This window comes from Globicephala melas, chromosome 9, assembly GCF_963455315.2.
Source record: "Globicephala melas chromosome 9, mGloMel1.2, whole genome shotgun sequence".
Lineage (NCBI taxonomy): Eukaryota > Metazoa > Chordata > Mammalia > Artiodactyla > Delphinidae > Globicephala > Globicephala melas.
In genome coordinates, this window is record NC_083322.1 from 67,347,114 (window position 1) to 67,370,589 (window position 23,476).

Here is a 23,476-nt window from a genome sequence, read left to right on the forward strand (position 1 = left end):
AAAATGGGAGAGCAGAGGCATCACAGGGAAGTAGAGATAGCATATCAGAATGGTTACAAGCCCAGTCTGGAGCCCTGCTGCATGGATTTGAATTCCACCTCTGTCACTTACTAGCAGTGCACTGAACAGTTGATTTACCCATCGTGTGCCTGAGTTTACTCATCTGTGTAATAGAGACAATGCTAGTACCAACTTCTTAGGATTGCAGTGAAGAATAAATTGACTCCTGGTTGTGCTTAGAATAAGAGAAGCTTGCAGAAAGAACATCCACATGGGCAACCAAAGGTGTAATTTTCTTGCTCCTCAATTTGGCCCAGTTCTGTCTCCGATTATTTCTTTTTCCCCAGATTTGCTGCACTGGGGCCTTTTTACAGATTATTTCACATCTGCGTGAAATACTTCATGCGAAAATTCGGGCAGAGGGTTGACCTCCCTCAAAGGAGGATTAACTGGTAAATGATTGCCAAGCACTTGGAACACTTCAAGTGTTCCAAAAATGTTGCTTGTTAATTTTCCTCGTCCTGAGAAGGGCCAGCTGATGACAATTCTAGGCTGAAGTATCTCATGTCACATAAATACCTAATCCAAAGTTGTTGTGAAATTTCCAATTTGCAAGTGGCCAGAGGGCACACGAAGAAGACATTCACTGAAGAGCAGCACATTCTGCACCTGGCATAAGATTAGCAGCTGCTTAAGGAAAATGTTATTTCCGGCATTTGGTTTTCAGTTTGATTTATTTTTTCACATCTGACTGGTTAAGGGAGCCTCACATAGCAATCTTCCTGTCATATAAGAAGATCATATGGTGAAACACAATATTATCTAAGAAAAATCTGCCAGATTGAGACTATGGAAATAAATTAGATTTTTTGTGTGTTTAGTACATCCTGCAGATGACAGCACATTCACAATTTTTATTGTATTATAATCCTTTAGAAAAGATACTTAATGGTCCCAAAGGCATCTTCAGCAAAAGTACAAGGTGAAATCTAAAAGGAGGCAGTTTTCATGGAATTGTTAATTGCACAGGAGTACCATCGAGAGATAAATATTCATAAGTCATTAACAAATTCCAGATCAGTTCATGATTATTCATCATGAGAGCACATGTACTTGATTTTATATGAATTATTCATTGGCTTTGTTTATGAACATCTTTAACTGATTAATGGCAAATCTTGATGAATATTCCTGAACTGTTCAAACCGAAGCATAGATCATAATGAATGAAGTCATGCATTGCTTTTCAGGAGTGTGAGATGAATAGCTGGTACAGGAAGAAAAACAAGAAATTGCAATGGTTTTGCAAATATGTCTGGTTTGGAAATCTGGGGGCTCAGCTTTTGATTAGTAACACATTGACAATCAACATCCCACCCTTTAAGCTATGAGTCTTGGCTTCAGCCTCCAAAAAGGTGACGGAAGATGGTGCCAGGAAACATGTCTCAAGCACTTTAGAGTTTCTCTGGTCCATCTTTCTGAAACCAGGACTTGTAGATCATGCATTTAAATAGCTTCTTCAAATATGGCATTTAATTCTAATTTACCCAATAATATTATTTTTTATTTTATTATACTGTGGTAATTACTGTATAAATTAACATGAGATTTATCCTAATATATTTTTAAGTGTATAATACAATATTATTAACTCTAGGCATGAAAGCGTACAGCAGGTCTCAAGAATGTATTCAGCTTGCATTACTGAAACTCCATACCCATTGGTTAGAAGCTTCCCATTTTCTCTTCCCTCCTGTCCCTGGCAACCACCATTCTGCTCCCTACTTCTGTGAGTTTGACTGCTTTAGATATCTCATAAAAATGTAATCATGCTGTATTTATCCTCCTGTGGATGGCTTATTTCACTTAGCACATCATTAAAATTCATCCATGTTTTCACATATTGCACAATTTCCTTCTTTTTTAAGGCTGAATAATATTCCATTGTGTGTTTATACCACATTTTCTTAATCCAATCATTCACTGATGGATAGATTGGTTTCCATATCTGGCTATTGTGAATAGTGCTACAATATGGGAGTGCTACTATCTCTTTGAGACCCTAATTTCAATTATTTTAGATAAATACCCAGAAGTGAGATTGCTGGATCATGAGGTAGTTTTATTTTTAATCTTTTGAAGGACCTCCATACTGTTTTCCATAGTGGCTTCACCATTTTGCATTCCAAAAGATGCAAACTGGTACAAGGGTTCCAATTTCTTCACATCCTCAACACTTACTGTCTTTTTCCTTTAATATCCATCCTAACAGGTAGGAAGTGATACCTCACTGTAGTTTTGATTTGTATTTACCTAATGATTAACGATGTTGACCATCTTTTCATAAACCTGTTGGCCATTTGTATTTCTTCTTTGGAAACATGTCTATTCAAATTCTTAGTTCATTTTTTAATGCTACTGTTACTTGTTTCAATCTATTGATTGTTTCTTTTTCTGTGGTGAAGATTTTTAGTTTGATTGGAATATTTAATATTGTTAAAATGTCCATACTACCAAAAGCAATCTATAGATTCAATGCAATCCTTATCAAAACCCCAATGGCATTTTTTATAGACACAGAAAAAAACAATCTAATCTGTATTTGGAAGCACAAAAGACCCAAATAACCCAAAAACCGGGAGAAGGGAGGAAAAAGTTGAAGGCATCACACGTCCTTGTTTCAAAATATATTACAAAGCTACAGTAATTAAACCAGTATGGTATTAGCATAAGGAAAGACATTCAGACCAAAGGAACAGAATACAGAAAACCCAGAAATAAATCCACACATCATATGGTCAACTGATCTTCGATGAGGGTGCCAAGAGTGCACAATGAGGAAAGGCTGGTCTCTTCAATAAAGGGTGTTTAGAAAAATGTATATTCCCATGCATAAAAGTGGAATTGGACCCTGATCTTCCACCATAAACAAAAATCAACTTAAAATTGATTAAAGACTTAAACATAACTCCCCAAACTATAAAGCTTCTAGATGAAAACGCAGGCAGAAAAGCTTCACGGCATCTTGGCAATGATTTCACACATAAAACACCAAGGTACAGGCAACAAAAGCAAAAATAGGCAAAAACTGGAACTACACCAATAATATTCTTGACCACGAAAAATAACCTTATTTTTTCATAAGAATTGAAGTTTCTTGATGATAGATTATTTTAAAGCCAGTAAATGAAGTACATTAAAAAATGGAAAAATTAAAAGAGAAAAGAGTCTATGTTTTTTTTCCTATGTTAAAACTTAGTAGAATCCTGGCATATATTTATGTGTATTCATAAATCAATTTTCACATATATTTTTCTTATTTCTGTATTTTCAACCTGACTTCTGGCATACCAAGATATTTGTACTAAAATAACATTTTATGATGGAATTGGAAAATAACATTCTCATATTATTAATTCGAATGACACTAAAATACTAAAGGTAAATTTATTTTGTGGCACAGGCTTGAGTTAGAGTTTATTACAAAGTTATTATTAGAATACTCTATTGAATCAGAGCAAGTCATAGAATGAAGACAGATCCTTTGGGAAGTCTGGATAATAAAATGAAGTAGGTAGTAAAACCAAGTGAAAACATGAAACAAGGCATCTAGGAGGAACATTTTATTGATGTTAGATATATTACTGTTCTTGATTTTTATATTTTGAAAAGCACAGGGGATAAATCACAAGCCATAAGGAAGAAAGTTTCCCTTGTATCCATGGCTTACTTCTCCTAAAATTTTTGTGGATGCCCTGAATCTGGTAAACTGCTTGACAATTCCAAAAATCTAAGTATATTCTGTTTAAGGCCAATCAAATTGCCACACCACATCTCTTGGTATTAATTTTATTAGGCTAGAGATTCCCAATCAGATTATACATTTCAATCATCTGTATGGATTTTTGAACACTCTGAATGAGAATTTTTGAGGGAGAGATATTATGTATGTTTAGGTTAATATGTTCCACAGATGATTATAATCCCTTACAGTAGTATCCAATGTGTTCATACCATAGGTGGTAGACTGTTTTCATTATTGACCTTATTCTCCTCCCCACCCAGTGTCCATGTCTTTTGACCTAAAACCAAACAGTACTCTCCCACCCTTACTATGGATTTGGGCATAAAACTTGCTTTGGCCAGTGGAATATTAGCAAGTGTTTTAAAAACAGAGACTTGAGAAGTACTTCCAAGCTTTCAATTGTGCCCTTGCATGTCTGTCCTCACTAAGAGAATATGCTCAACCCAGACATTTAAGGGCACATGGAGCAGAGTCAGTTGCACCAGTTTTCCCATAGCCAGCCTACATCAGTTTATAGCTGGTTGATTCCCAGACTTGAGAGTAAGTCCAGCCAAAATGAACAGAACTCCCCAGCTAACCCCAGCTAAATCACTGAACTGCAGACTCATGGTCTAATAAATGCTTATTGTTTTAAGCCATTGAGTTTTCATGTATTTGATAATTCAGCATTAGATTGTCCAAAGAAAGTTGATACACCATTTTAAGCAATAAATTATTTTAGCTTGATTCCAATTTATAGCTCCAATTACAACTCTTTGGAAAAGGCCAAAGTAGTGTAGGAGAGTTACAGAAAATATAGTCAGGTGATGAGTATATTTAATGAGAAATATTTTAACTTAGTGATTTTGATCATTTGAACCACAAAATATGATTAACACATGATACATTGGTAAAAATTTTAATCCCTTATCATTCCATCATAACTGCCACAGAATATCCATTGAGTCTAATAAAATCTGTATCTAAAAAACGGCTAAAATCTGTATCTAAAAATCAGCTAAATAAACAATGGGGTAATGTGTAAAAATTTTAAGAATCATTTTATTCATTGATCTATTATGTTTTAAGAATAATATTTTTGCTATTCTACTGTATACAAATATATGTGAATTATGATATACATATGCTATATATGTATACATATATAGAAAATGAAATAAATAGCATAAGATAATAATAATGATAAAAAATTACTGTCCAACCTCTTAAAATATAAACAATCTTAATATCAGAAAGCATATTCTCTATTATATAACATGCTATTTGATTGATCACAATTGTTTTCCAAGTTTTTAGAAACTAATATGTCATGAATCTGTTTGGCTATAATTAAATATTCCTTTATTTTTCAATAGCATATTAATGAGTGATACATTTGTGTGTACGTAGAAAAGATATACTATGAATATAGAGATGCATTATACAGAGATGACACATTGCATATGGAGAGAAAATATCATGTATACATTATTATGTATATAGAAAAGAGAAAGATTCAAAACATAGCCAAATATATTCCATCTAGAGAGTAAAATAAGGAACAGGAATCAGAAAAAAAAAGCTGAGAAGAAAAAGTCAGAGAAGAAGAAAATCAGAAAAGTATGATGTTCTGTAAATTAGAGAAGTCAGAACGCTTTTCTATTCATGGACTTAAGTGATCTCAGCTTTTCTCATGACAATGCAAAAGAAAAAGAAAAGGCAAAAGAGATGAAAAGAAAGGAAAAGGTATTTTTATAGCTAGCTAGGTCTGAGTGGTATTAAAGATTTTACTAAAATGTCAGTTCCCATTCAATATCTACCTGGTCTCACCTACACTGTTCTAGTAATGTTGGGAGACTCTGGGAACACCATTAAGTACTGGTAGATGAGAAATTATTGAAGCATCAAGTTGAGACACATGATCTCTTAAGTCAAAGAGAAGGTCATTTTGCCATCAGTGCTAATAGACAGAGAGACCATGTCCTGGGCAACATTTTCTGTCCAATATCCTATCAGAATAATCAAGCCATTTTCCTTTTTAGTCAGTTTAATACAGGTTTTAAAAAACAGTTTTTTAAATTTTTATTTTAGGACAAGCTGCAAGCTTCATTACATTTAGACTGAGGCAACTCAAGTATTAGGAGTCTGTTTTACTTGATGGTATCAGGCTCCGACTGTCTTATTCATTTTGGGATTGTCTCCTCAGGGCTACATATTTTAGCATCAACCACTATTGCAAACTGAAGCAGGAAGGTTAAGAGGCTGCAGAAAAAGGAAAGTGTAGAATGAAGTATATAAACACTTTGTGGCAGGGCAATTACACCCAAGCCAGCAGAATCGTGGTCAGAAAACCATTTATCTGGCTCATATCTGGCTTATTCAACAGGCAATGTGTCAAAACAGGTAGATATGTGGAAGAACTACTGTTAACTGGCTCTCAGAGCAAATAATGATGGAATTTAGGAAAACAACACTTGTTTTCACCTATGCATATGCTCCTCAGTAATTCTTTCCTATAAAAAAATCTCCACCACTCCTCCTTTTATTTCCCTACTTGCCCCAGTATCATAATTCTCTAAGTTTTTTTTTTTTTTAATTCCCTTTCAAGCACTCTTCTTCATTTTGATTTTTAAAAATGTTTATTTCAGGGCTTCCCTGGTGGTGCAGTGGTTGAGAGTCCGCCTGCCGATGCAGGGGACACGTGTTCGTGCCCCGATCCGGGAAGATCCCACATGCCCTGGAGCAGCTGGGCCCTTGAGCCATGGTCGCTGAGCCTGCGTGTCCAGAGCCTGTGCTCCGCAACAGGAGAGGCCACAACAGTGAGAGGCCCGCGTACCGCAAAAAAAAAAAAGTTTACTTCCGGCTTCATAAATAACAGAGTTTCAAATAACTGTATTTACATTTGTGGGCAAACAGAATACATGGTCATGGACTAATGTAAGTCATTTTAATGAAAAACTTGAATTATCAGAGTATAAACTTGTCATGCTTTAATGAAGTCAGTTGATTCAATTCATTTGATGTTTCTAAATTATCTGGGCTGTTACCACTTTGCTCATGTGAAACTGAGATACTCAAAATTTCCCATGTTACCATGAATCTTTTCTTGGATCCACTGGGGTCATACTCAGACATGATCTTCATGGTTTACTTAATGCCTCTTTTAGGATTATTAGAGATTCTTGCAGTGTATTCTCTTTTAAATCATTGTCTTGCTCATATCCTTTACAAAAAATAGAGCCATATCTGAAACTGAGCTGGAGTCCAGGGTCAAGGTGAGAACTTCAATGTTTATGGGACTCAACAATACTGGCTTAAATTCTGTAGATTTTTAAAGATCTGGATGACATAAAATTCTACATTTTAAAAACATACTTATTTTTATTTATTTTTTGGTTGTGTAGGGTTTTAGTTGCGGCATGGGGGATCTTCGTTAAGGCATGAGGGATCTCTTTTGTTGCGGCATGGGCTCTTCGTTGCGGTGCACCGGCTTCTCTCTACTTGTGGTGTGCGGGTTTTCTCTTCTCTAGTTGTGGTGTGCAGATTCTAGAGCACATTGGCTCTGTAGTTTGCAGCATGTGGGCTCTCCAGTTGAGGCGCGCGAGCTCAGCAGTTGTGGCACGTGGGCTTAGTTCCCTGACCAGTGATCGAACCCACAACCACTGCACTGTAAGCCGGATTCTGTACCACTGGACCACCAGGGAAATCCCAAAATTCTACATTTTTATGTAAAGTTATGCTTTATTGAATTTTGCATATGACTGGATAAAGATTCTTCTATCTTGAAAATAGTTTAAGAAAAAAAGAGAAAACATTTTGAAGCAAAATAATGTAACCTATTTTTGAAAAGCACTAAAATGCTCTTACCAAAAAAAGAAAAAAAGCATAAAATTTGCTGAAGAGAAGGAAAGTTCAATCATAACTTTTATAAATTTTTAAAATAAATATTATGCTTTTTAGAAATTAAAATATCTCTGTTATTTAAAAACATGTATACTCCCAGTTATATTACTTACAAGCCAAGCAGCTTTGGGAAAGTTACCTTGTCCTCTTCTTTATCTCTAAAGTGGGTTCTCATATCGAATTGTATAAATGAAAAACTATACATGAAATTCCTCATACTTGAGCTGAATAAATAACTACAAAGAGAGCTGTTCTGTGCTATTAGGCTCAAAGAAGCACTTATGGTGCATCTATTATCAGCAACATGAAAACAATTTAGGGGGTTTATGAAAACAGTTTATTGGGCCTTTTATCATATGACTTATAACAATGTTGTCAATATTTTTAATCAATTTTAATTCTCTGTTTTTTGCCATCTATTCAGAGAAAGTGACATTTTAACTAATACCAGAAGGAAGGAGGTGAGTGAGTCCTCGCATACTTGAAGAAAAGAGCCGTCTATGAGGGGGAAAAATTTAGAGTTAAGACTGTAAACGAGAGCATGCTGGTGTATTTCAGGAACAGCAAGAAGGCAATTGTTGCTGGAACAAGTAATAAAGGAGGAGCTTAGGAGGACATGAAAGAGGCTAGGGAGGCTAGATCATATATGTCTCATTGGCCTCGGTAAGGAAATTACAATACTTTGAGGAAAGTATGTAACTTTCCTTAAACTTAATATGAATAATTCATTTATGGCAGCATGAGATGTCAATATACATGTGAAAAAAATTAAAGAAAACATATTAAATCACCACTTCTAAACCACTGCCGTAAACATCTAAGTAAAACTCAATCACGTAATTTCTATATTATCCTGTTATAATTTTAAACTATTCTACTACAGACCGACCATATAGAATCTGAGAAGAAATTCATCTAAACTCTTACCAATACAATAAAGACAATTTAAAAATCTTAATTTCAAGACAAATACAGTGAATAAGTTATTTTTAAAATGGGCAATAATTAGCATATAAATTTAATATAAATGATACCATAGGAATATGACTGTCTAATATCAAAAAGTAAGAATCAAGTCATTATTAGGAAGTTCTTTTCTTCTTTCCACTACGATAGCACCATGGACAGTGACTAGCCAACACCAATAGTTAAGCCCAGGCTGTTGGTTAATATGGAAAATTCATAAATACCACCAAGGTTTTTAAAGAAGACTCAACTACATTATAAGGTTTTGAGGCAATAATTAAAATCAGACATTTGATTTAGTTCCTAAGCTTCAAGATAAAGCATAGTATAATGTAAAGAAAATTGATCCAGGAATAAAGACAAGTATTTAAACATAGATCTAAATAAAGTTCTAAATACAGAAAGCTAGGCTATCTTTGGTAAGCCAATTAACATTTCTGGAGTTCACTGTATTCATTGTAAAATGGTGAGATGGAAAGAAAATTCAGGAAATGTTATCTTAGGTCCTCTCTGCTCTAAACTTGAATAATATTACCTAAAAGTTGTCCTATACACTTGGATGAATGCAACCCTAATTTACATACCCATGCCACTGATATAAACTTCCAATGCTTTCAAATCCACTCAGAAAGAATGTCTAACACAAATAACTGCTTCAATATATTGAATACTGAGCATCAACTATATGGAAGTTAGAGAAGAACCAAACCAAGCTAACTTGGCAGTATAGAAATTTCATATTGCATATAAAAAGATCAGAGGCAGAATGACTGCCTTATTTAGTGGATACATAACATCATAATGAGTCAGTCTTTCTATGCTTTTTCTCTGCCTACAGGTATGTTGACCAATTCTTTTATGCTGGCTCAACTTATGTTCCCAAAATGAGTGCCAAAATTTCAGGTGTCACAAAAGAATCCATCAGAGAGAAGACTTTTATTTTGCCTCTACTTTTCCTTGATATCAGTGAGAATAACAGTCTTTTCCAGAATCCTCCTTGCAGATTTTTCCTCATCTCTACTGAGCCAGAAGTGAACCACATGTTTGAGCCATCAGCATGAAAACTGAATTATAATCATAGGCTTAGCTGAACAAAATTAGCCCCTGGTATGTACATTCTGAAATATATGACCTTCTCTTTAGTATATGGCTATTCAGTGCCTGTGCAGAGTTGGAGTTCTGTTAACAAGAAAAATGAGAAATGGCTATAAAGTCTACACAGGTTCTACCCCATTCTGTATTCTTCTCTCTATGCAAGCTGACATTGACAGACATGTGCAACTGCTTTGCAATGAGGCATCGTTTAGGAAACTGACCATCTCTTAATAGGAAGACTCTTCATCCATGGCTTTTCAAACGCTTTTGAGTTTTATCAACTATGAGCATCACTATTATATGACTTTAGATTAACAAATATGATTAATATTTTATTAGTGCAGTGCTTATAACTCTAGTTCAACTGATAGTTTGTTGACGAGTATTGCAACCACCCTGTTTTATATGTTTATTCCACCAAATTTATCCCAAAAGCTTATTAATAAACCATGACATTTCCAGTCACTCTCATTTGCTATTGAATGCTAAATTGTACCCAAAAATATTTACTAAATTATCTTTTACCAGGTGTAACATTATCTTACCCAAAATGAGATTTCTCCTTATAATTCCATTTTATCATTTCCCTCAATCCTAATACCCCTAAGATCTACATTTTAAGTTTTCTTAATGCTAATAACCCTAAATCCTATGATTTAAATATGAAGTGCAATTGACTTAAAATATTAACGCAATTATTCACTTAAAATCTTTTTCAAATCATAAGAGAGTATGCCTTAGTTTTCTTTGCCAGCAGAGTCATTAGCACCTGAATAACATAAAAATTTTCAAGTAACATGCGAAATGTGAAATTTTACTTTCCAAAGCAAAGTCCTAAGCCAATGAGGAGGTATTAAGCATTACTAGCCTTACTTTATCAGTGACACAGGGCAACAGATTTGCCACACTAAAACCGGAGACTGAGAACAAGGTCAACCTGAGTATAATAACCAACTCTATTCTTAATTCTCTTAGTCACAAAAATATGATTAATACAGCAAATGCAGGCTTGTTACCTGATTATTATCCCTTCTGGGTATGACATAATTCTGTCTGTCTCTTTACAAATATATTCCATGTGTGATGTTGATCCAGTGCTCTGCAAAACACACCAGGAAGGCATTAAAGTCTCTTTGCTCAAGAGAAAAAAATCATTAGATTTATGCAAGCACTGAAAATGGAGATTTATATTATTAAATGCCATAAGCCATTTTAGACAGGGTTCTGGTTTTTCCAAGTACGACACCATAATTGTCCTATGAGGGAGACAAAGAATGGGAAAAACAGTGATTACTTGATCCTTCAAAGGGCAATGGCTCTTGGATCTATAAAATGGATTACTGTATGTTAATTTTCTGATGATGTATTTTGGGTTTATTTTGTTTATTCTGTATTTTGGGTTATGTTTTGTTGAAGATATGCAATATGAAAGGTTGTATTTAGTCCCATAAGTTGGGCTCAGTTCTATCCTTAGTGTCAAAGTCTAAAGTCAATGGGTAATTGCTATGAGAACGCTGCTTCTAACTTCTCCATCATGGAATGCATTTAATATGTTACAGTTTCTGAAAGTGGGGGAAAAGACAAAGACAGAAGTAATGAAAAAATCTGAAGACCCTCTAGATCACCAGGTATGCATTATCTCTATTTATACCGCTTAATATATAGTGATTGCATTTTTAAAGAAGCTCAACTGCCCTGTGAAAGGTCAACCTGCCACGGGTAGCACATCCTTAGTAGAACCTAGTGCTTCAAGACAAGTGACACATATTGGCAGAATAATACCAAAGGGTGGACTATTATCACTTGGAAGCATTTCTCAGAGGGTTAAAGACAGGTTATCTCACTTTGTGAAATCTGCACTTATGGAGTTAAGTTATTCACCTTGAAAAATCTGCACTTATGGATTAAGAACTGCCTATAAAACTTTTCTGTATGGAAACAATGATTTATTAGAATCCTGAAAATAAGTTCCTCAATAAAATTATGAATAACACTTTATAATGAACAAAACCTTATGATTGCAATATTAGGCAGAAATAAGTTATTTTCAGGAAAAAATTTACAGGAAATTGTAAATATGAAGGTAAAGTAGTATTCCTGTTTTACACAACAGATTAAAGGTCACAGGCCTAGAGATCCACAGCCATACTAAAAAGGCAATTAAAGTTCAACAAAATCTACCAAAATTTCATAGCAGTTGTCCTTCTGAATTTGATTTAGTAGATCACTGGGTGTATACTGTAAGAATTCAAGTGGATTTGTTGATGTATATACAAGTGGAAAGTCAATATCTAAAAACAAGGTAAAAATTCAAAATAAAATAATAAGTGAATAAATAGACAAACATAATTCTTATGAACACTGAAATAACGTAATTAGGTGGGGTTTGTTTATAAAACGCTTTTTCTCTGTAAAATCAAAGGTTTCTGTAAATCAAATGTTCTGATTTTTAAGTGTACTTTTCCCATAAAAAGTTTTAAATTAACTTTGCTTTTGATTTTTAAAATGTTTTCTATTGATTTTTTAAAATGTAGAAGTAACAAATAAATCTAAGGAAGAAAACATGAATCACCCATAACCAGTATATGAAAAACTGTCTTTTCTCTGATTATCTTGTAGGAAACTAAAAAATGCTCTAAGAAAAATGTAACATTATTAACCATTACTGTTTTGTTTTGGCAGAAGACTGCTCTATCCAAACATGTGGGGCTTTTTATAAATTATTTTCTTTGGTAGATGTTGAGGGTTTTGAAAAGATCAACAGTCAATAAACTCAGTTAATTTAATTTACATTTATCAATTCATGTACTTCACTTGTTCATTCATAAGTCGCAAGTGGAGGTTTCTCTCACCAAAGAAGATATGAGAGAACTGACTACCAAAGAAGAAAAGCTGGAAAGCATGTGACTCCAAAAGACATTTTGTTAACATTTCCGTTTTCTAAATAACTAAAATATATATAAAATTATTATGAGATTTTTAACTGTAATTACTATTCCAAATGGGAAAGAATCACAATAAATGAGAATCAAGTTATTTTAAAATAACTGAAAATTAAATAATTGAAGAATCGTTTACCTTCTAATATAGATGAGATTTATTTGAACTATTTCAGTTCTACTATACTAAGAAAACATATGGAAAAATCTTTAAACACACTTTTTTCCAGGTCTCCAAATTTCTCAAAAATTATTCTTCATATCTTACTGTGGCAAGATGTAGCTACAACATTGATATAAATCTATGTATTTTTACATTTATGGCAAAGCCACAGTATAGTTGTCACTTTATGCTTTTATTAAATTGAATAAAACTGTAAATTATTAACTAACGGTAATAACTACTATTCATTGAGGATATTCTATGACAGACTATACCAGGTACTTCACCTACAGTTGAAGTCACAACAAACCAATGATATGGATAATGTAAGAGGAAACTAGAGATCAGAGAGGTAAAGTGATTCACCCAAAGTCATTCCATTGGTCAGAAACAACCAAGTTTGAACCCAAGTCTATCTGATTCCATTCTGTACTCTCAATAATAATTATGTATCACCTTGCCAGCTAATACTCCTGCCACTTTCATATCAAGCAATGTAATGGATTATAAAAGAAAAAAAGAGTTATGTTAGAAATCTGTTTAAGAGGCTTTGTTTAAATTTCATTCAAAATGTTTTGTTGGCATAACGTGAAGCCACACTCCAACTACTGATAGAGGTTTTATACGAGACAACCAGCTATACAGGGCTAACATTTCTATCATTTATTATTTATATATTGCTTTCCTCCAAAAGTAATCTGAGGCATTTCTAAAATTGACAAAATTAAGACACTTGTAATAGTTTTTAACATCCTAACTAATGTGACAGAGTAAAGACTGGCTGATCCTGGAATTTCCTAACTCAAAAACTAACAAAATTAATTGACGAGGATATCTGGGTTGTGTGTTTTCCAGAAGCAAAAGGATCCAAATGCACTGGGGAAGAATTCAAAGCTCAAAAATATCTCAAGAAAGGACAGAACATATTCCAACCAGGTGGTGTAAGCCCTGTAACAGAACTCCTGACAAACTGCCAGTTCCCAAACTGAATACATAGTTCTAACGTAGCACTGTTGACCCTAACCCACTCCCACCTTCCCCTACACAAACACTGGCCCATGCTCAGGCTCTTGGAACACCAAAGAGGACATACAATTCATATCCCTCAAATAAAATGTTAGATACAAACAAGTCTTAGATAATGTAGTAAAGAGAATTAAGGAGAATTTAACCATACCGTATCAGGAAAACAAAACATTAATAAAATTGTTCGAGTTAGAAATGAGTGAAAGGAGAAAAGAGGCAGAATGACATCTACTCACAACACTCTAAGAAGGTAAACTAAAGACCACAGAGTGATGAAATAGTCAATTTTGAGATTAAACAAAACCCAGACACACAAAAATAACCCTACTAATGTTATGGTTGTTTCCACAGAAGAATTTAAAGACAGCATATTTTTAATGAAATGAGATATTAAACATGAGATGATTAAAGTGCCAAATTAAATGAGTAGGAGGATTTTAGACTTACAGGAACAAAATCATGAACCAAGCCAACAATACTACAATACAAAAGCAATGAGCCTGAGACAAGAAAGTGAATAAAAATGGCTGAAATAAAATGGCACAGAGAAAGGACTTAAAAATTACAGTGAATGCCAAACAGTGGAAAAAGAACTAATTAAGACAACTAGAAAGAATATAGTGGGTAAGGAGGACACAGATTATCCACTATCAGGATAATCTGTCTCTCTTTGGTAGACCACCCAACACATGGAAGAGAAAAAAATTATTAAAGGCTATGACAAAATAACATTTTCTTCCAATGAAGGAAGAATTAAATAAGTATATTGAAAAGGCATGTGGTGTTACTAAAAAAAACTGATTGGATTATTGAGGAAACATTATACACTGAGACACACCCTGGTTAAAATGCTGTTATTTTCAAGATAAGAAAATAATTTTTCAGGTCACTGCACGCAAAAGTAAGAGGGAGAGAGGCTGTGGGGAGTGGGAGAGAGAAAATCAGACTAGTCTGAAAATCAGACTAGTCTGATCAGACTAGACTTCTCATCAGTATCCAATATCATGAGACAAAAAACTAAAGACTGAAATATTCCAGGGGAAAAATAACATGATCCAACTTTTTTATCCTCAGTTTAGCTGTCCTTACAGTATAAAATTAATAGGCAGATATTGCTAAACTGAGAATAAGTCAAAGTAAATAGAACATATGATCCCGTGCTTAAAAGATAAAATGTGATGAAATTCAATCAATTTAGGAATTAAACTTTAAGAGCCAGAGAACGGCTCACCAGACCCAATTTCTTTCCATTTACCACAGTCAGCCAAAGAAATGTACTAGATTGGGGTCAATAAACTTTCCGAAAAGGGTCACATAGCAAATATTTTAGGCTTGGCAGGCTTTAGGGTCTCCGATGCAAGTATTTTACTGTGCTATTTTAGTTAAAATTAGCCAGAAAGAATACGTAAGTAGATGGGTATGGCTGAATCTCAATAAAAATGTATTTACAGAAACAGCATGTTGTATGTGGCCTGTGGGCTGTGATTTGTCAAAGCATGGGTTAGATGCTGGCCACTTCCCTACTAGCCTGGGCTGCTAGTGAGGAGAGCTAGAGGAAAAGCCTCAGTAACCCACCAAGGAAATGCATTATGAATGAGAAATAAATCTAGTTTTAATCTGAGATTTTGGCTTTTTTTTTAAGTCAGCATAATCCACTGTGTCCTGCATGATAAAAATGAGAGTGTGAATTGGTGCAAACATTCTGTAAAGTAAACTGAACAGTAAGAAGAACACAGAGATCCCAATGGTGAAATGAGATACGGTTTGATAGGTGTGTACACAGCCGTACTTTTAGTAAGTGTAACTAAGTGTCCAATTATCGTCATCAATGTACATTAATTAAATCCGTAGTAGAGATTATAATTTTTAAATAATTCTAAATGTTTATATTATTATATTCTGTAATTTCCAGCTATAAACTGCAAATCATTACAATTTTTAGCCACCTGGCCATAGGTGTATCACTGTGATAGTTAAATTATAAGGTGATATGTTGAAGAAAACCTGAGTCACTGAAATTTTCATCTGTTGTGTCATTAATAATTTCCTACTACGTTGAAATATATATGATGTGGTGAATACAGTAAATGTTCTCTTTTACTAACTAGTTAGGGATATGAGCATTGTAGTATATTTAAATGTGTTTGTTGCGTTCCTACTGATTTTTGTATTTTTTCATTTTAGACTCATTTCATAGGCTCTGTAGTTAACTCGATTTTTCAATGTTTTTGTTAGATTCTGGTAAATCTACATCCGAATACTTATGTGAAAAATTTTATTGAAAATACCCGTTCTCTCACAGTTCCTCATTTAAAGGACAAGTACATATGTTGAGCTGTACTTATTCTCCTCTAGGACTGTTAATATCATTGCCTACTCTATCTTAAACAGCTTTCTTCTCAAATGCAAGATTACAAATTGTATAATATGTGCTTCACTTTTAATTTGTGTTTTCACTTATACTCATAGGAAATGGAGGTGGAGAATCAATGTGGTAATCCAGTCTGGCTGGTGGAAAACAAATTCCCTCCTTAATTGCTTAATTCTTCATTTACTTTGTTTAGACACAGCTAAATTACACATAAATGAGACAGACAGTCATGGCCATGTTAAGGACATGTGGTTTTGTTTGTTTCTTCAGGGTAAATTACTGACATTCAGAACTGGCTGCAACATAAAAACATCAGTGAAGCAATTACTATACAATTAACTTTTTTTTGAAACTCAAGCAGGATACCCTCAGATATTATTGATGGAGGCTGCTAATTCTGATACTCCCTCTGGGAACTCTCACCAAATAAGATGTGTTCAATATGTCTTCAATCTATACTCAGCAACAGCAGTAAAGGATATATTAATCTAAGACACCTCCATAAACAAATCAATGAACCGGAGGACTCAAGCAAATTTGTATAGACCTTGTTCCAGTAACACATTTCACTGGCTGTACTTTTAAGTATCTCATTCGCTGTCCATTTAGGATAAGACATTATCTTTCCCCCCAGGTGGTTCACCCTCTGTGCTCCATGGTGACAGAATGTCATTATCAAGCTTGCAGGGATGCACAATCCTTTAGCTACACTGCCAAAAAGGTGTTCCTGATAATGCCAGAAGCCATTCAAGTAAAACTTCAGAATTATTGGTTTTCCTGTGCAAGTTTTGAATCTTAGTTATCAGTCTCTTTAGGTTTTTAGCATGATGGAAAGATTACCTGATAAAGCACTGGTTTTCTTCTTTTATAGACTGATCACCAAAAATTTTAATAATAAAAATCATCATAATGTATAAATTTGTTACAAGGAAAAAATTACATGTACTTGAGGTATTTTTCAAGGGATGTTCTCAGTTGTTTTTCTTTTTTCACATGAAAATTGATGCTCATGAAAGAAGTGACAGGTATAATTATCAGTCCACCTCCTCACACATGAAAGCTAGTAAAGATGTAAAAATTAGAGATGGCACCCTTATTACAGCATTTCAGTACAAAAGCAGGGATGAGCATCAAAATTAGATGAGAAGGGGCAGGGATCTTTTATTTCAGGTGGAACTGCAGGATGAGAAGGCATTATCGTCATTATCCTGGGGAAGTTATTCTTCAAATATGTGTTCTTTGAAAACATATAGGTCTCAGGGATTTGGATAACAATTTTGTCCTTAACGCTGCAGCTACTAGTAAAGCTACTCATAAAGCAATGTTGAGTTAAATTCCTTCAGATTATTTTTAAAATAAATTAAATTACCAATAGAATAAGAAAAAATCACATGCCACTGAAAAAAAGGAAGACTAGGAAAACCCAAAAAATATATTGTCAATACAGTAATGGTCAGTTCCTGGTCCTATTATGCACACCTGCAAAATATTTTTCTTCACCCTACAGTCTCTCTTTAGAAAATGTGTGATTTGGTTATCTCTCTAGACAGAAAAATCCAAATTTATTTTCAGCTTAGATCTTACTAGCCACTTCTTCCCCAAACTAATACTAGTTGAGCAAATCTGGTATTTTTACCAACAATCTGCCTCAATAAATGGGACTACCATTATCCTATTTACCTAAGTTACAATATTGGGAGAAATCCTAGATTCTTCCCTAATTCAACTTATCCCCTACCATCCAGTTGACCATTTTAACTCCTAAGTATTTGGTGAGACATGAAATAATAAAGTGACCCTAAAGCAGCGGCTTTAGGTTGCCTGATTAAAAAGCCAGCTCTAATTTTTAGTGTTTCTAAAATCTTGAACAAGTTACTCAAACTTTGTAAAGATTAATTTCCTCTTTTTTTCAAGTGAAGATAAAAATAGGTCTAACCTTATATGGCTGTCATAGGATTATGTGATATGATTTACGTAATAAATTTGCCACCAAACAGATCAAATAATAAGTACTTAAAGTGTTATCTGTAAACATCATCAGCAAGAGCAGCAGAAACAGCATCACCATCCTCATCAGCAACACTATCATCAGCACCATCGTCCTTATCATAATCATCATTTTGAATCTATTCCTCTCTCTATGCACACTTCCTCTGTCTTAATCCAATCGCTAGCTGCTGACCTTTGGTTGATAGGACACACTCCTATTAGCCTTCCTATTTTCAAACTTATCACTCTTTGAAAGTGATTTTTTTAATGAAAACTGATCATGTCTCTCCCCTACTTAAAATATATCAATAGCAAAACCCACCTCTTGAATATACAAGTTTTGATGGTCGATCATTATGTGTCTCACCTGACTCATCTCACATACTCCATCTATTAAAGAAACTATATTCCGGGTGTTTCAGCAGTGCAAGCACTGCTTAACATGAAATTCCATCCAGCCACAATCTCATCTTCACCTGAAGAAAACCTGCTATCTTACCCTCTGGGGGGCTCTCCATGTTCCCCCAGTATACATGTGTGCTTCTGTGTTTCCAAAGCACCCCGTTCATACCTCTCTCATTCACGTCACTGTCTTGTAGTAAACTGTCCATCTTCCTAAGTAAACATTATGCTTCATAGTGGAGAGACTATACATTATGTATATCTCATATCTCTAGTCCTTGCACAGTGCCTTAGGCATAGCTGAAACATACATGGATGGGAAATGAATGCTATTTTTTTCAGCATTCTTTTTGTAAAGACTTCTTGTTATCCTTGATCTTATTGTCTCCAACAAACTACATCAAATTATTACAAAAACCTACAGATGTGACATTCTCAGTGACTTACACATCCAACCCCAACCTCTTCTGAAGCCACTAATATGCATCAGCTCCCAATTTATTTGTTCTCTATTTTCTCCTTTGTCTAGTGCACCTCTACATTATTTTGGAGTTGATCTTCCAAAGACAGAGGGGGAAATTCATTTACTCTCTCAAACTAAGACTTACCTATCAGTGTTTTTCTCCTGCTTTCCTCCTATTTGCTTTAATATACATTACTATTTGAATTTCCATTGCATGCACACAGGAACACACACACACACACAATCTTCGAGTCTAACTTCCTCCTCTTTTCTGATCTGACCCCCCTCTTAAATCTATGGCATTCTTCACTGTTTCTTCAGGTTGCAATGCTCTCATTCCACCAACTTTACTGGTCGAAACATTACCAGTAAGACACACAACTCTTAAACTCATGCTGAAAACAAGAACAAAAACTTTTCAATTCCTATTGCAATTATGTAATTGCAATTATGTAATTTTCCTTAGGATCCTCAGAGAAATTTGTTATTCTCTTAAGACACCTAGTACGTTCTACTTTTGACATTAACTTTTCAGCCTAAATGAGCTATCTACTTAAACTAGCTCCACCATAAAAAGAAGGCCAAAAATGTTATTGTACTTTAGGCCAAATAAATTAAACCTTGCAGGGTTTTTAATTGTGTATTTTATTGAAAGCCATGGATAAGCAACTTTGCTTATTACTGGAAAGCTGATGTAAATACTTCAGGTATTATCACTGTTTGACTCAGAGTAGTGGAATACTTTCTTGCCTTTTCTCTTGGCATTTTGGGTAACAGCGACTTTTTTTTTCTAATAATACTATAATCTTTTTCTGCTGTTAGTGGCAATTTTCATCATGTCAGTATCAGGATGCAATTGTTCTGTAGTCAAGGTATCATTTTACTACTCATAAATCATGACATAAATTTATCTCTCTCTTTCAAGTAGATTACTGATTTCATTTAAAAGTACACATTAGGGCTTCCCTGGTGGCGCAGTGGTTGAGAGTCCGCCTGCCGATGCAGGGGACACGGGCTCGTGCCCTGGTCCAGGAAGATCCCACATGCCGCGGAGCGGCTGGGCCCATGAGCCATGGCCGCTGAGCCTGTGCGTCCGGAGCCTGTGCTCCGCAACGGGAGAGGCCACAACAGTGAGAGGCCCACGTACCACACACACACACACACACACACACACACACACAAAAGTACACATTAAAGTAGTTGATGAATATCTAATCAAAACAAGGGTTCATGCTTCATGTGAATGAACACAACATGAAGTCATGCATCTAGGATATGATATAATAGTATTGCACATTATTAACATGTATTATTAGAAAGGTCTGGAGTGGGAGGTTGAAAACCTGAGGCCATTTGTAAAGATGGGCTCATCAAGGTGGAAAGTTTCTTGATTTAGATTGCTGTAAAGAGGAGTCTTACATACTACCTGAATCAATTTAAACACATTGGACATACAAGCAGAAAAGCTTACTTTTGGTATTAACTTCACTTTATCTAGGATTTCTAATCTTTTGATAGCTATAAAATTACTTTTTCTTTTAAAAAAAAGTACACCCAGGGCTTCCCTGGTGGTGCAATGGTTAAGAATCCCCCTGCCAATGCAGGCGACACGGGTTCGATCCCTGGTCGGGGAAGATCCCACATGCCGCGGAGCAACTAAGCCCATGTGCCACAACTACTGAGCCTGCGCTCTAGAGCCTGTGAGCCACAACAATGAAGTCCATGCAGCACAACTAGTGAAGCCCACGCACCGAGAGCCCATGCTCCACAACAAGAGAAGCCACTTCAATGAGAAGCCCGTGCACCACAACGAAGAGCAGCCCCCGCTCGTCACAACTAGAGAAAGCCCGCGCACAGTATCAAAGACCCAATGCAGCCAAAAAACAAAAAAAAAGTACCTCCATTCTTTTAAGTCCTATATGCCAGAGATATCTCTTGAATATTCACGTGAATTTAAATAACTGGCTTTAACAATTTGGAGCAGGGGGGAGCATAAAATTTTATCTTAAAACAAGGGCTGGGCATCAATATTTTCTAGGCCTAAAAACTACATTTTTGGAGACGTAATCTTGCTAAACATGATTATTCTGTTTCTTAAAAATTATAAACTATTTCTTTCCAAAAAGGATTTTGAGGTTACTTGATCACATTGAAGCCATACCTGCAAACATACCTCTGCTTTAGGTATGTTATTTTTTTTTTAATTTTATTATTATTTTTTTAACAGCTTCATTGGAGTATAATTGCTTTACAATGGTGTGTTAGTTTCTGCTTTATAACAAAGTGAATCACTTATACATATACATATGTCCCCATATCTCTTCCCTCTTGCATCTCCCTCCTGCCCACCCTCCCTATCCTACCCCTCTAGGTGGTCACAAAGCACCAAGCTGATCTGGGCTATGCAGCTGTTTCCCACTAGCTATCTATTTTACGTTTGGTAGTGTATATATGTCCATGCCACTGTCTCACTTTGTCCCAGCTGACCCTTCACCCTCCTCGTATCCTCAAGTCCATTCTCTAGTAGGTCTGCATCTTTACTCCTCTCTTGGCCTTAGGTTCTTCTGACCACTTTTTTTTTTTTTTACATTCCATGTATATGTGTCAGCATACGGTATTTGTCTTTCTCTTTCTGACTTAACTTCACTCTGTATGACAGTCTCTAGGTCCATCCACCTCACTACAAATAACTCAGTTTCGTTCCTTTTTATGGCTGAGTAATATGACATTGTATATATGTGCCACATCTTCTTTATCCATTCATCTGTCGATGGACACTTAACGCTGCTTCCACGTCCTAGCTATTGTAAATAGAGCTGCAATGAACATTTTGGTACATGACTCTTTATGAATTATGGTTTACTCAGGGTATATGCCAAGTAGTCGGATTGCTGGGTCGTATGGCAGTTCTATTTTCAGTTTGTTTTTTTGTTTTGCATTACGCGGGCTTCTCACTGTTGTGGCCTCTCCCGTTGCGGAGCACAGGCTCCGGATGCGCAAGCTCAGCGGCCACGGCTCACGGGCCCAGGCGCTCCGCGGCATGTGGGATCTTCCCGGACCGGGGCACGAACCCGTGTCCCCTGAATCGGCAGGCGGACTCTCAACCACTGCGGCACCAGGGAAGCCCCTATTTTTAGTTTGTTTTTTTTTTTTTTTAAGATGTTGGGGGTAGAAGTTTATTAATTAATTAATTTTTGCTGTGTTGGGTCTTCGTTTCTGTGAGAGGGCTTTCTCTAGTTGTGGCAAGCGGGGGCCACTCTTCATCGTGGTGTGCGGGCCTCTCACTGTCGCAGCCTCTCTTGTTGCGGAGCACAGGCTCCAGACGCGCAGGCTCAGTAGTTGCGGCTCACGGGCCTAGGTGCTCCGCGGCATGTGAGATCCTCCCAGTCCAGGGCTTGAACCCATGTCCCCTCCATTGGCAGGCAGACTCCCAAGCACTGCGCCACCAGGGAAGCCCTATTTTTAGTATTTTTTTTAACATCTTTATTGGGGTATAACTGCTTTAAAATGGTGTGTTAGTTTCTGCTTTATAACAAAGTGAATCAGTTATACATATGCATATGTTCCCATAACTCTTCCCTCTTGCGTCTCCTTCCCTCCCACCCTCCCTATCCCACCCCTCCAGATGGTCACAAAGCACCGAGCTGATATCCCTGTGCTATGCGGCTGCTTCCCACTAGCTATCTACCTTACGTTTGCTAGTGTATATATGTCCATGCCTCTCTCTCGCTTTGTCACAGCTCACCCTTCCCCCTCCCCATATCCTCAAGTCCGTTCTCTAGTAGGTCTGTGTCTTTATTCCTGTCTTACCCCTAGGTTCTTCATGACATTTTTTTTTCTTAAATTCCATATATATGTGTTAGCATACGGTATTTGTCTTTCTCTTTCTGACTTACTTCACTCTGTCTGACAGACTCTAGGTCTATCCACCTCATTACAAATAGCTCAATTTCGTTTCTTTTTATGGCTGAGTAATATTCCATTGTATATATGTGCCACATCTTCTTTATCCATTCATCCGGTGATGGGCACTTAGGTTGTTTCCATCTCCGGGCTATTGTAAATAGAGCTGCAATGAACATTTTGGTACATGACTCTTTTTGAATTATGGTCTTCTCAGGGTATATGCCCAGTAGTGGGATTGCTGGGCCATATGGTAGTTCTATTTGTAGTTTTTTAAGGAACCTCCATACTGTTCTCCATAGTGGCTGAACCAATTCACATTCCCACCAGCAGTGCAAGAGTGTTCCCTTTTCTCCACACCCTCTCCAGCATTTACTGTTTGTAGATTTTTTGATGATGGCCATTCTGACTGGTGTGAGATGATATCTCATTGTAGTTTTGATTTGCATTTCTCTAATGATTAGTGATATTG

The 23,476-nt window shown here is 35.8% G+C and overlaps 1 protein-coding gene across 1 annotated transcript in view; it reads right to left on the reverse strand.

Annotated features, from left to right (window-relative positions):
* Window positions 1–23,476, reverse strand: part of DGKB (diacylglycerol kinase beta) — a 901,775-nt gene that overhangs the window by 853,207 nt on the left and 25,092 nt on the right. The window contains exon 2 of the mRNA XM_060304680.1: window positions 10,765–10,847. The gene's annotated coding sequence lies outside the window, so the exon portion shown is untranslated. The remainder of the gene's footprint in view (window positions 1–10,764; window positions 10,848–23,476) is intronic.